This window comes from Garra rufa, chromosome 4, assembly GCF_049309525.1.
Source record: "Garra rufa chromosome 4, GarRuf1.0, whole genome shotgun sequence".
Lineage (NCBI taxonomy): Eukaryota > Metazoa > Chordata > Actinopteri > Cypriniformes > Cyprinidae > Garra > Garra rufa.
This window is the reverse complement of record NC_133364.1, coordinates 17,444,213-17,457,151: the sequence shown is the minus strand read 5'-3', so window position 1 is coordinate 17,457,151 and position 12,939 is coordinate 17,444,213. Positions and strand designations below refer to the sequence as shown.

The 12,939-nt window shown below is 33.4% G+C and overlaps 1 protein-coding gene across 1 annotated transcript in view; it reads right to left on the bottom strand.

Annotated features, from left to right (window-relative positions):
• LOC141333750 (MICOS complex subunit MIC19-like) overlaps positions 1-12,939 on the bottom strand; it is a 636,840-nt gene that overhangs the window by 54,748 nt on the left and 569,153 nt on the right. The gene's annotated exons all lie outside the window — the stretch shown is intronic.

Here is a 12,939-nt window from a genome sequence, read left to right as displayed (position 1 = left end):
AGAATAATGCAGAAGTATATGCAAATTTAGATAGACCTATTTATAATTACTTACAGTAAAATCAAACGCTACCAGAAGGACACTTTTCTGTTGATAATTTCATTCAACATTTCCTTGTTTAAAAATGAATGCAGGTGCACCTATTCAATACTCTAGTCTGAAAACCACCAGCACACCTTTCACCATCCTTTTAATTAGCAATCAACAAACACAGGTGCACATTGCCTGTTATCATGGTCTGAGACACACACTCTCTCTCTCTCTCTCTCTCTCTCTCTCTCTCTCTCTCTCTCTCTCTCTCTCTCTCTCTCTCTCTCTCTCTCTCAATTCAATTCAATTCATATTGCTTTATTGGCATGACATACTTGGGTACATATTGCCAAAGCATTGTATACAGCAGAATAAATTCAAAACAACAATACATATAATATACATCCGTAAAAAAAAATAAAATAAATAAAAATACATCCATATATATATTTATATAAACATTAATTGTTCTACTAATGCAGATGTGTTCACTCTTTACTTCTTATTTTATGACATTTGTAAATATGTTGTGCTACCAAAGAGGAAGTAGGTCCTTCACCAAGTAGTATTTTTAGTTTGTTGTTTTCATGCAGTGACTGGAACTCAGGAATAATCTGCTGTATTTGACTGTACAGTGAGTCTCTTAGGGATGTGTATTTGTCACAGTGGAGGAGAAAGTGTTCCTCTGTCTCAACTGCTCCTGATCTACATTCGTTACAGATTTGCTCTTCTTTAGGTAACCATGTCTTTTTATGTCGTCCTCTTTCTATGGCTAGCTGGTGGTCAGTAGTCTGTTTAGTCTGTATTTGGTCAGTAAATGTCTGTGTGTTATATTCCTGACTGAGACCAGATACTCAGCTAGACTGTACTCTCTGTTGAGTTTCACATAACATTGGAGACGACTTTGGTCTTTGGTCTGTTCTTTCCAATGTTGTATGTATGTCTCCTTTTCTTCATTTATAATTTCTTTTATTCTTCCATGTTTCTCAAGTTTGGTGATATTGAGTGCTTTGTTAGTCAGATTGGACACCATTACACAAAGATGACTTTTTTGAGCACACATTTTTTTGTGTTTTTAGTGCTTTAAAATGAAGAGAATCTTCGGAACTAGAGTTTAAGTGGATCCAAAACTTTAAGACTCTTTTTTTTAATGATTAGATTGAGGGGAAGACGGCCTAGCTCAGCTCTGCAGGCGTTATTAGGCGTGTTTCTGTGGACGTGAAGGATACTTCTGCAGAACTCCACATGCAGAACTTCTAAAGGGTGTTTGTGCCAATCTTTATGGCTGTAGTTACTCGCTGGGCCCCAGATCTCGCTTCCATACAGGGCAATAGGCAGTATGACACTATCGAAAATCTTTGTCCAAATTCTGATAGGGATACTTATTTTGAATAATTTTGTTCGTATGGCATGCAGTGCTCTGCGGGCTTTTACAAGTAATGTTTTTATTGCAACATTGAAATTTCCTGTGGGAGTTAAAACTAGACCAAGATAGCTGTATTGTAAAACATGTTGTAGAGTGGTGCTGTTTAAAGTAAATATATGTTTATGTTCTAGATTTCTGGTTTTTTTCTGAAATATCATAATCTTAGTTTTTTGGATGTTGACTTCTAAGGTCCAGTCATGGCAGAATTTAGTTAAAATGTCAAGGTTGCTCTGGAGACCTTCGGGTGTTTTAGATAAAATTAGCAAGTCATCTGCATATAGTAAATATTTGACTTCTGTGTCAAATAATTGTAGTCCAGTGCTGTTTGATTGGTCCAGTAGATCTGCCAGTTCATTGATATATATGTTAAATAAAGTCGGGCTGAGGCAGCAGCCCTGTCTCACTCCTCGCTGTTGAGAAAAATAATCAGTCCTTTGCTGTCCAATTTTTACTGCACATTTATTTTGGTTATACATGTTTTTAATTAAGTCATATATTTTACCTCCTATGCCACTTTGAATGATTTTATAAAACAGTCCATTATGCCAAATGGAGTCAAAAGCCTTCTTAAAATCTACGAAGCATGCATATATTTTTCCATCTTTCTTTTGGTGTACATGTTCATTTATTAATGTGTGTAGTGTGTGAATATGGTCAGTGGTTCGATGTTTAGGAAGGAAGCCAATTTGAGATTTGCTGATGAAATTGTGCTGCATTAAGAAAGTTGAGATTCGAGAGTTGATTATAGAGCAAAATACTTTTCCCAGATTACTGGTTACACATATCCCTCTGTAGTTATTAGGATCTGTTTTGTCTCCACTTTTAAAGATAGGAGAGATGAGTCCTGTATTCCAGACCTCAGGGAAAACGCCTGAATTCAAAATCATATTAAAAAGTTTGTTTGTTTCTCTCTCTCTCTCTCTCTCTCTCTCTCTCTCTCTCTCTCTCTCTCTCTCTCTCTCTCTCTCTCTCTCTCTCTCTCTCTCTCTCTCTCTCGGACATTATCAACCAACACATGTGTGCTGCTCTCCACTACTATTATGGCACTGTCTCAAACACACACACACACACACACACACACACACACACACACACACATACATATAAAGAGGATGCTGGTTCTTCTCTGCCGTGTGGTTTGACGGTGATAAAGGTTTTTATGTGTCAGCTGCTCATGGTTGCTGAACTGCAGTGTGTGAAACTGTCTTTTAAATGTCACCTTGTGAAAACGCACAGGAAACTCCCACAGGATACAAACACTCGCTCTCATTTTTCAAAGAGAATTCCTTGTATAGGGTATAGCGCCGTGATTCCCATTCAGGGGTGTGTGTACCACAGGGGATGCCTGGAATGATTTCAGTTTTGTTTTGTTAAACCTATAAAGAATACGTTTGTAGTAATAGACAAAAAATCATTGTATGGGGCAAAATTATCGATTTTTCTTTTATGGCAAAAATCATTAGGGTATTAAGTAAAGATCATCTTCCATTAAGATATTTAGCAAATTTCCTACTGTAAATATTAAAACTTAAATTTTGATTAGTAATACACATTGCTAAGAATTTCATTTGGACAACTTTAAAGGCAATTTTGATTTTATTGCACCCTCAGATTCCAGATTTTCAAATATTTTCCTATTCTAACAAATCAATGGAAAGCTTATTCATTCAGCTTCCAGATGATGTACAAATCTCAATTTTAAAAAAAATTGACCCGTATTACTTGTTTTTTTGGTTCAGGGTCACATATGGTAATAATTTAAAATATAAATATCAGGATTGTCAAAAGATTAACTATTCAGTTTAAAATTAATATAAAAGGTCTATGCAGGGTCAGAAAGCTCTCGGATTTCATCAAAAATATCTTAATTTGTGATTCTGAAGATGAATAAAGGTCTTTGGGTTTGGAACAATGTAAGTGTAAGTAATTCATTTTCATTTAACAGAATTTTCATCTTTGGGTGAACTATCCCTTTAAAGTGACAGTTTGTTTATTTAAACTTTAATATTTTAATTTGTTGCACATTGCACAAGATCATGTTCCATGAAGATATTTCGCAAATTTCCTACCATAAATATAAAAAAATATTAAAACTTAAATTTTGATTAGTAATATGCATTGCTGAGAATTTCATTTGGACAACTTTAAAGGCGATTTTTTTTGCACCCTCAGATTCCAGATTTTCAAATATTTTCTGATTCTAACAAGCCATACATCAATGGAATGCTTATTCATTTAGCTTTCAGATAATGTATAAATCTCAATTTTAAAAAATTGACCCTTATGCCTTTTTTTTTTTTTTTTGGTTCAGGGTCACATATGGACATGGTAATAATTTAAAATAAAAATATCAGGATCAAAAGATTAACTATTCATACAGTAGGTTAAAATGAATATAATAGGTCTATGCAAGGTCAGAAAGCTCTTGGATTTTATCAAAAATATCTTAATTTGTGATTCTGAAGATGAATGAAGGTCTTTGGGTTTGGAGGGATATAAAGGTATGTAATTGATTTTCATTCAACAGAATTTTCATTTTTGGGTGAGCTATCCCTTTAAAGTGACAGTTTATTTGTTTGTTTGTTTAAACTTTAATATTTTAATTCGTTGCACATGCGTTTGTGATTGTAAGGTTTTGGAAACACCAGTTTAATATGTTTTGCCTTTATCTGCTATATATGTCTTGTTTGGTTTACATTTGATATAATAGTAATAATAAATAATATTCTTTAATAATAATTAAATTACTTACAGTACATCTAAATAAATGAATGACTGTATGGATATATCTGTTAATTGGTAAGATTTAAAAATGAATAAGCTCCTCGAGAACAAATGGTATACTGTAAATTCATTTATGCATAGATATATCCGCTATTTTTTATATTAGACAACTTTTCCTTGTTTATATACAGCTAGTTGTTCAGAATTTAAAATCTTCTTCAACTGATCGACAAACGAAGTAAATCGTGCTGGCTGTCTCGCGAGAATTCGTCAGTCCTTTACGCGCACCTGTTGCTCCTTAATCTAATAATCAACTCAAACGCAAGGTGTCGCGCGGAGGTAAACGCTGCGTTGGATATTTGGTTTGTTTCTATTCGAAACCGTATAATATTTTTTATTCTCGAGTTTGTTTACCTTTGTACAACCAAACAAACACTCTATAACTGCAAATACAGCAAACAACAAACAACATGCTTCCGTTTGAGAGGATAATATTGGTGAGTCTGTGTTTCACTCACACTGATAAATGATAATTGAATCGTTGTAGAATAATAATAGCTAATTTAACATGTTAATGTCGGTTTTAATACGTAATATTAATGTTTGTTTGTTGGTTTGTGAATGAATGAATGATATTCAGTTCAATAAGGAGCTTTTTTGTGGCTTTTGAAGATTAATAATAGGTTGGAAAATAGTAGTGTAGTAGGCTAGTAGTGACTCTGAATGTGTGAAAGTAAGCCAAAAAATTAGAAAGCCACACTTTAGTTGTTTCTCTCTCAAGTTCTCAACAGTTCTGTCCTGTTCCCAGACAACCGAGGGGGCAGGATGCTCCTCCGCCCTTGACCCTAATGGGTCTGGGGGCAGTTTACAGTCACACTATTAGTGGTGAAAAATTATCCTCGCCTGCATCCCTGGGCAACACACTGACCTATTAATGCCAATCAAGTCCCACGCAGACCAGAGAGAGATTATGATCTAAGCAGACCAGAGATGGAGAGATGGTATCAGCTCTCTGCTTTCAATCAATACTGGCTGATTCTAATAGGCATTGATTGCATCAAAACCTTGATCCCAAATCGCAGATGTGATTATGTAATGGGGGGCCGTGACACTTTATTGAAAACAATGAGCCTGGCGGTACAGGCTGGAGGAAATATTAATCTTACTGTGTCACGTTACTGAACTCTGTCACTCCTTTGTGGTCATTTTTTTGATTTATGATATATGTGTGTTGCTGTGATTAGTTGTGACAGCTGAGAAGCTGTCTAACAGTAGCATGCTACAGTATACTAATAGTAGTATGCTTTATGGTTAAATTAATTTTATTTAAATTATTATTATTTTTTTAAGTGAATCCAGGTTTGTTTGAGGGGTAGGATTATGTTTTTATTATTGGCAATCTTATTAAATTTAGAATCAAGAAGTAGATGTTTAAAATTGTTTCTCTTGCAGTGTGTTTTATTTGTGTAAGCCTACTTTTTAGTAAATATACTGTTTATTGTTTTTCTATTTATAGGTGAGACTGGAGCTAGTTGGTCAGACAAGGAAGTTGGTCATACAAGGAGGATTATAACTTAGTAAGTAATTTATTTTTTTCCTAATTGTGCAATCCCCCCCCCCCCACGCTGTGGTTTTGTATGTTGTTCTCAACATATTTTTTTTTTTTTTATCCCACTATCATCATAGTGACTGGTCAAAATATGTAGATTTGTAGATGAGGCTTTGTGTCTATAAAAAAAACTGACCTTCGGAAATGAACCTGTTTTAAGAAATATTCACTAGTAAAGTAAAAAAAAAAAAAAAATGAAGACTAGACTTGGTCTCCCCTATTAGTCTGTTATTTTATTATCATTTATATACACTACCAAGATTTTTTTTTTTTTTTTTTTAAAGAAAAAACAAATTGATCCAAATGACAGCAAAAGCAGTAATACTGTGAAATATTTGTACTATTTAAAAAAAAATTCTATTTGAATATATTTTAAAATGTAATTTATTCCTGTGATCAAAGCTACAATAATGTTATCAATATTTAAAACATTTGAGTACATTTTTTTCAGGATTCTTTGATGAATAGAAAGATCCAAAGATCAGCATTTATCTGAAGTAAAAAAAAAAAAAAAAAAAAACTTTTGTAATATTACACTATTCCATTCAAAAGCTTGAAGTCGATATTATTATTTTTTCCTTTTTTGGAAATAAATGATAGAAATTAATACTTTTATTTAGCAAGGATGCTTTAAATTAAACAAAAGTGATGATAAAGACATTTATGATGTTACAAAAAAATTCTATTTCAGATAAATGCTGTTCTTCTGAACTTTCTGTTCATCAAAGAAACCTGGAAAAAAATCTGCTTAGCTTTTTTAACAATAATAATAATGTTTTTTGAGCAGCAAATCAGAATATTATTATATTATATTATTATTATTATGTGACTGGAGTAATAGTGCTAACAATTCAGCTTTGAAATCACAGGGATACGTTACATTTTAAAATATATTCAAATAGAAAACAATTTTAAATAGTAAAAATCTAAATGTTAGTGTTTTTGCTGTACTTTGGATCAAATAAATGCAGACCTAGTGAGCAGAAAATATTTCTTCAAAAAACATCTTACTGTTCAGAAACTTTTGACTGGAGGTGTAGCTACTGGTATTTATTCATAATTTGGAGTTGCTTTTATATTTTTAGTTTTCATTTTAATAAGTTTATATTTCTTTACTTATATATAACTTGAACTTATTGCAGTTAGTTGTTTAGTCAAGGCAACATTTCTGTTTTCACCTAATATTTATATTTTGTCATAGTTTGATTTATTTGTTATGTTATTCTCTTTCTGTATATCATATCTTTATGTACGACCAGTCTGGGAGAGATAGATGCTGAGCATAATATTGTATTCTGGCAAAGTTTGGGTAAATGAAACAGGCCAGATATGAAATATGGAGTTCCATATATCAACTCAAGAAAGAGTGGGAGAATTTATTTATTTATTTTTTTTTTTACAAAAGCTTTCAGTTAGCATAACAAATAACACAAATTAAATCTGCAATAAGACGCGTATTCAATCAGTCTCAACGGCACAGAATAACACAAATGAATTTTCCTTCCACCACAGAACAAAAGATATCATTACAGCTCCACTGTTGTGCATATGTTTCTGTATACCACATTGCTTTGTGCTGCTGTGTTTAAATTAAACTATGATTGCAGACTTTCTAGAAGCTTAAAGCAGAAGTGGAATGTCCTGACCATGTGATAAATGACTTCTCTAACTCTACAATATACACATTTTTTTAAACACATTCATCATAAGTCCTATTTTATGTAATATTCTTGTCGCCATATTGTTTTTTTTTAGAGGTGGTTTGCACATGACTGTCCAAACTGGTTTATTTTTTGTGAATTGTCACGTTCAATCTATTTTAATTCTATAATGTGGTTTATTTCTGAGTGAAACTCTTAAAATGTAGGACAGCACTTGATTGAAAATGGATTAGATTGCGAAAACTGGACGTTGCATACTAGAATGCTGCCTGACTGATTGAGAATTTGCTAAAATGAAATATAAGAAACTATTTGCTTGTTGGTTAACAATGTCTAATAGCCTGCACAGGCTAATACACTACCAGTCAAAAGTTTTTGAACAGTAAGAATTTTAATGTTGTTGTTTTTTTTTTTAAGAAGTCTTTTCTAAGGCTCACTAAGCCTGCATTTATTGGATTCAAAGTACAGCAAAAAACCGAATTATATGAAATATTTTTTATTTATTTTAACAACTGTTTTCTATTTGAATATATTTTAAAATGTAATTTATTTCTGTGATTTCAAAGCTTAATTTTTTAGCATCATTACTCCAGTTACATGATCTTTCAGAAATCATTCTAATATTCTGGATTGCTGCTCAAAAAACTTTATTATCATTATTATTATTATGTTAAAAACAGCTGAGTAGATTTTTTTTTCGGGTTTATTTGATGAATAGAGAATTCAGAAGAAGAGCATTTATTTAAAATGGAAATCCTTTCTAACATTATAAATGTCTTTATCATATTTTTTGATCAATTTAAAGCATCCTTGATAAATAAAGGTATTAATTTCTACAATTTCTTTCCATAGTCATATTGGCTCCAAGCTTTTGAATGGTATATAGTGTATATAATGTTACAGAAGCTTTTTATTTCAGATAAAGGCTGATCTTTGGATCTTTCTATTCATCAAAGAATCCTAAAAAATAATAATATTAATTACATTTTTTAAATATTCAAATAGAAATCAAGTACTTTAAATAGTAAAAATATTTCAAAATTTTGTTTTTGCTGTACTTTGAATCAAATAAATTCTGGCTTCTTTAAAAAAACGTTAAACTTTTGACTAAAATGGTAAATGTGTAAAATGGCTGTGTCTTCTCTTACATTAAAAATAGTGCATAGATTATAAAAGCAAACTTTTTTCCTTTGAATAACATGCTCAATGAATTGTTCGCAATGTGACTAGCAACATGCATTAAAAGGTTAATGGACTCCATTTTAATTTCTTTTGAACTTTCAACATCAATACTTGAAGAAGAGAGGGAGAATGGTAGAGTGCTTTTAGTTCAAGTTCAACAAAGAAGCATATCTATTTCAGTATTTAAAACTACAAACAGCCCATCTTTCTCTTATTAACCTGTCTATATCGCTGTGCTAGATTTTCTTTAATGATTGATTTCAAAAACCCTGTTGGAATACATTTGCTGCACAACTCTTGGATTATAGGAAATAGGCTTTCTTAAACCGCCAGAGAGAAACATCATGCAGAAGAACCGAACCACAAAACAAGAGTTTGGTGAAGCAGCCCTTGCGCTGTGATTGCACACATTGCTGCCGGTGACCAGACCGTGTACACAGATAACCTCGCCTTCAGCAGGCATGATTGAATAGCCTGAGGCGGAAGAACATTCCGGAGATTTTCCTGTAAAAGTTTTCCGTGAAGTCTGTGTTTGCAACTTGGGCTTATCGCCACAGCCTTGGGTAACAGACGCTTGCTGCGTCTCAGCCATGCAAATGATAACGGGCTCTGACGAAGGGCAAATTCTTGTGGAAATCTTCACATGTGCATCTGAAGGCCCCGGGATCTTCGCAGCTTTCCTTGAGTATGTCTCCCTCTGTAATAAACCATCTCTCCAGATGAAACTGTCTGACTTTGGCCACCATGCCTGGAAGACACACACAATGCACACAATGATTACCATTGACCGGGAGGATGGAGTGACCAGCTGTGTGTGAGGAACAGTCACGACAGTCATGAATACACACAGGAATCTCATATATAGGCATCCGAATTCAGCAGACTGGTGAGATCATTGCTGTGAGGCCACATTGAGATTTCAGAACTTGCTGTCAATCCAGTGGACAAGCATGAGCTTATCTGTTTGTAGTTGTGTAGCTAAACCTCTACAAAACCACAAAATCTGGAGCTCAATTAAGTTTATTCTGGCCCAGAATAATCCACTTGCTCATGTACAGTGACTAACCACAAGGTGTTTATTTATTTATTGTGAAGAGTTTAGGGGTTTATCTGAAGGTTATGCATGAAAAAAAATATATATTTTTAGTTAATTAATATTAACTACTCTATTTTAATATTTTAACTTTTTTATTGTAATTTAATTATAAAATTTATGTTTTTTATCTTAGTTTTTGTATGTTTTGGTAAATGTAGTTCTCAGTGTATTTTCTGTTAACGGCTGTAAAGAAACACTAGAAAAATAGTGGAAAATAGTGTGTATAGACTGAATTTCTGTCTGTGCAAATGTAATTAGTACAGATTTTCTGAAGGATCATATACTATTGAAAGAACTGTCATTTGTAAAGAACACTGACCTTTTTGTAAATCAATGCGAGGCTATGAATCAACATGAATATGTCTGAGAAAACGCGATTATCTCCGAAAACGACGCTGAATAGAATTCTGCTCAAGGATGCTCATTTAATTTCCTGCTTTACTTCAAAGGTTTGACAAAAATAACTTGGAAACTAGTTTTTCCTTAAATTGTTACACCAAGCTGTAAAAATGCCTAAAGTTTGTCTAGCCTGATGTTTTGACACGGCTGATGACAGATAGATTGTGAACAGATGAGGTCTTGTACACAGCAGTGACAGTAATGCTGTTTTCGAAAGGATGTTCATCAGACAGAAATCAGTCTTGAAACACACACAGAAAGCAGCCAATAAGAGGGTGGAAACATTTATGAAGGCAGACGCTATAAATCCTGTCCTTTCATTGGCAGCCCATACATAATATTGGCTATGGTGTAAAATGGCTTTGAAATTGACCATAGTATGTGTGTACACGTTTTGTATGCATGATTTAATGGCGTAAATCTAGCACGGTGACCCATAATGCAGAAAAAGATGTTATAATCAGTCTCTTAATCGATTTGTCCAAAACCTTGGTTCATTCAGGACCGAAATAAAGTACTCTCTTTATGAGTGAGTCATTGAATCATCCATTCATCCGAATCATTCAAAACAGATCCATTTAGGACTGAAACAAATTAGTGTCTTTGAGTGAGTCACTGAATAATTTGCACAAGCTGTTTGTTTACAAATTTGGGTAACTCATTGAATTATTTGCTCAGCTATTTTGTTCAAAAACTGATTCCTTCAGCAATGACACTACAGAGCACAACAGGTGGATCAAAATTGGACAAATTAACTGCCTGTATCATGTCTAAAATGTAAGCTACTTGATATGACTGGCTCCCAGTCACTCTAAATCCTATCTTTTCATTGGAAGTCCATAAATAATAGTGCCCATGGTGTAAAATGGTTTTGGAATTGACCATTGTGTGTATGTACACATTTTGTATGCATGCTTTAATGGCATAAATCTAGCATGGTGTCCCATAATGCAGAAGAAAAATAATGATGAATGGATATTATGTAGCTGTTATGTGCAAACCACTCTCTTAATCGATTTATCCAAAATCTTGACTCATTCAGGATTGAAACAAATTTCCCTCTTTATGAGGGAGTCATGTAATCATTCATTCAATTGAATCATTCAAAGTCTGATTCATTTAGGACTGAAATAAACATCTTTGAGCAAGTCATTGAATAATTTACACAACTGGTTTGTTTACAAACACTGATTCATTTAGGAATTAAACAAGTGTCTGTGTTTGAGTGACTTGTTGAGTTATTCACTCAACTAATTTGCTAAAAACACTGATTCATTCAGCAATGCCACTAGAGTGTCTTTCTCAGTTAATTCTGCTGAGAACGTTTTTGTTGGTGAATCAAAATTGGACAAAATAACTGCCTGTATTGTCTAAAATGTAAGCTATATTGATATTACTGGCGACCAGACGTTATAAATCCGATAATTTCATTGCCAGTCCATAAATATAATTGCCCGTAGTGATTCATTCGGTGCTGAAACAAATTACCCTCTTTATGAGCGAGTCATTGAATCATCCATTGAACTGAATTGTTCAAAACACTGATTCATTTAGGAATTAAACAAGTTTCTGTATTTAAGTGAGTCATTGAATTATTCATTCAACTAATTTGTTTAAAACTCTGATTCAGCAGTGCCACTACAGTGTGTTTCTCGATTAATTCTGCTGAGATCTTTTCAATGGTGGATTAAAAATTGGACAAATTAACTGCCTGTATTATGTCTAAAATGTAAGCTACTTTATAATCCTGACTCCCAGACACTAAAAATCCAGTTCTTTCATTGGCAGCCCATAAATGTTGCTCATGCTGTAAAATGGCTTTGAAATTGACCATTGTGGGTACACATTTTGTATGCATGTTTTAATCGTGTAAATCTAGCACTGTTACCCGTAATGCAGAAAAAGATGAACGATGAATGAATATTGTGTAGATGGTATGTGCAACCACTCTCTTAATTGATTTGTTCAAAACTTTGAACCTTCATTCAGGACCAAAACAAATTACTCTCTTTATGAGTTAGTCATTGAATCAACAATTGGATTGAATCGGTTAAAACACAGAATCATTTAGGACTAAAACAAATGAACGTCTTTGAGTCGTTGAATACAACAGGTTTGTTTAGGAATTAAACAAGTGTCTTTATTTGAGTCAGTCATTGAATTATTCACTCAACTAATTTGTTCAAAACACTAATTCATTCAGCAATGCCACTGGAGTGTCTTTCTCAATTAATTCTACTAGAGTTAAAACTTAACCTTTTTTCGTTGGTGGAGCATAATTGGAAAAATTAACTGCCTGAATTGTGTAAGCTACATAAAACAAGATGATTGATAATACTGATAATACTGATTTCTTTTGCATACTTGCTGACACAAACTCGAGGACCCCAAAAGACTCAACATGAGTCGCCCTCATGCTTCGCTTCCTTCATCCTGTTCTTTTAGGCACCAAACACGCCAATCAATGCTATTGATCGTTCCTCAGCAGACTCGACCTGTCTGAGGAATCTATCTGCAGGTGTCAGCGGAAAAAAATTTATGAACTTTAAATCTGCTTCACTGCACACACACTGATCATTTGAGCGATGCTAGATTGTACTTCTCTGTCATGAGCAGGAATAATATATCTTAACTAGATTCTTATCTAGAATAACTGACACAAAATCACTGGAAACACTGATTGCTTGACAGACAACTAAATCATATAGATCTGTCATGCGGAGGCAAAATATTACATTATGAGAAGTTTCTGCCATGCAAATGAAGTAAATAGTAAAGCATACACTGTGGTGGTTTAAGGAATAAACTTTTA